Here is a 2,701-nt window from a genome sequence, read left to right on the forward strand (position 1 = left end):
TGATGACCACAGGCGTTAGCCTCCAAACTTACTGGAGCCTGAGGACTGATAATGTTAACCCTTGTGACACTGCCCTGTTACCTCACCATCAAGTAATGAGAGAATTGTGCATGAGCTAACCAAAATCCCTGCAGCTCCTCTCCCTCATCTTGCCTTTAAAAATGGTCTGCAGAAACCCACTGGGGAGTTTTGAACGTTAACTATCCCAGACTCCTTGTTTGGTGCCCTACAATAAACGCTTTCTTCACCACAACCTGGTGTCTGTAGATTGGCTTTACTGCTTGTGTGTAAGCAGACTCGAGTTTAGTTTGGTTAACAGAGGTACTTAGAGTTACATGCCGAACTTCCCTGGCCGGGTTTCTCTGTGTGATTTATTACTCCTAAAGTATTATTTGTACTTTTTTTCTTTTCTCACTATTTGCCATCTCTTTAGTCTCAGAGCTTCATAGAGGTTAACATCTAAGTTCTCCATTCCTCTCCATTCCTCTTTGACTATTAAATGCCATTGTTTAAGCTTTTATCATTTCCATTGTATCATTTCAACAGTTTCCACTGATATCTTCAAGGAACTAACTTTTGATTACTATGTTCAATAAATTCTCTACATGGAGACCATAGTTATCTTTCTAACAATTTAAAACAAATGAGTAATTGTGTCAGACCCATGAAGCTCCAGGATGGCAAAGCAGAGCTTTATGAATTACCTTTTCTACTGTTTCTCTTATCCTTCTTATATATCACGTATACTCTTTATACTATTCATTAAAATTCTCACTTTTATTCAAACAGTAGTTCTCTTCATATCTTTGTTTTTTTGCTTAGAATGTTTCTCTCTGTCCATCCTCTTTCTTACCTGGAGAGAATTCAGTTATCCTTCAAGATACAGCTCCTGTTTAAACTCCTCAGAAAGACTGTTTCCTTGAATCAAACTAAACAGAAATTCTCCCTATCATTATTGTAAAAAATGAAATGATATGTTGTACTTTTGCCATTTCAACTCACAGTATAGTTAGAGGTTAAATGCGTTGACTCTAGAATGAGAGTGCCTGGGTTCATGTTTCAGCTTTACCACTTGCTATCTTCGTGTACCCAGACACTTTGCTAAAACTTTCTGGGCTTTGTTTTCATAATAAAACAGGGATCATGACATTGCCTTCTCCATAAAGGATTTTTAAGGATTGAATGAGTGAAAGCATGTAAGATATATTAAATAGTATCACACAGTAAGCTTTTAATAAACATACATTAACATTGCGGATTATACAGACATGTATAATTTTTGTATATTGAATGCCTGACTTTGTGAGACATCTATTTCTCATTTAAATATATGTATATATACATACACACACACACATATACATATATATATGCTTCCCTAGTGGCTCAGTGGTAAAAATACAGAAGGTGTGGGTTCAGTTCCTGGGTCAGGAAGATCCCTTGGAGAAGGAAATGGCAACCCATTCCAGTATTTTTGCCTGGGAAATCCCATGGACAGAGGAACCTGGTGGGCTACAGTCCATGGGATTGTAAAAAAGTCTGACACAATTTAGCAACTAAAACAACTGCAATAAATAAATAAATATATATATATAATATATTGTTAATATTTACATTATATATATATATACATGTTTGCACACACATATATGTAATTTGAATTATAAAATTATCACCATAATCATCAGAATGTTAGTCTGATTTCACAAAGGAGGAATTTAGACTTAGAGAGATTAAGTAATTTTCTCAACATCACCTGTTGATAAAGTGGTGAAGTGTATATTTTTTTAAAAAATGAAAGTAGTTAATCCCATGGTTAAAGACTATCCTTTATTTACTTTTTATCTCTAACACCTCTCAGTGTCCTATGAACATGTGTGTTCAATGAATGCTTCTTAATCAATGAAGCCATAAGATGTGGAATTCACTTGTCATATTTCAGAGCTCCTAGTTTTGTGATAGTTATAATTAAAGTACTGAATTAAAAACATAAAGGTAGGTTTTAATGATATTTTTGTAAGATAATGGAGAAAAATTCAATGACAAAGGGATCTCTCCCAGGCTTAAGAGAATCTCTAGGGAAATTTAATCTTTAAGACTGTGATTATGTTGGATATTTCCAAAAGGTAAATTTCAGAGTCTGGACCTTCAAGTTGTATTTTTTAAATTAAATTTTGTAGTATGATGGATCATTGACTCTAATTAAAATATACTTCCTGACAAGGTAATGTATTTTTTATATGTTAAACAAGGTTGTTTATATGTTAGATTGGGAAACATGAACTAAGCAGCTAGCTTTTACAGGTTATCTACCAATGGCTCTCAAATTGCAGATGTTCAACAATAATTGAAAGAGGAAAGGAACAGGCCAAACTGACTCCATCTTGAAAAAGAAGGAAATTCCATCTTGCAGTTTCAGTGAACTTTGGACTACATGCCTGGTAGCCATGGGGATAACATACCTATGGCCGAACTGGCCTCCTGGATTGATCAACACCAGATTCCATACCAAGATTTCCCATCACCAAAAAGAATGTAATAATCCCCTATATAGTCAATCACCTTTGTAATCTTTATGGCTTCCATTGCTGTAGGCTACAATATATAACCAGCTGACCCTTCTGATTATGAATCATGGCTGTAACCTGATTGAATCTCCGTTTAACACTTTCCAGCCTAGGTTTAAGGAATTTGGGGATGT

The sequence above is a fragment of the Oryx dammah genome, unplaced genomic scaffold (genome assembly GCF_014754425.2).
Source record: "Oryx dammah isolate SB20612 unplaced genomic scaffold, SCBI_Odam_1.1 HiC_scaffold_17, whole genome shotgun sequence".
Lineage (NCBI taxonomy): Eukaryota > Metazoa > Chordata > Mammalia > Artiodactyla > Bovidae > Oryx > Oryx dammah.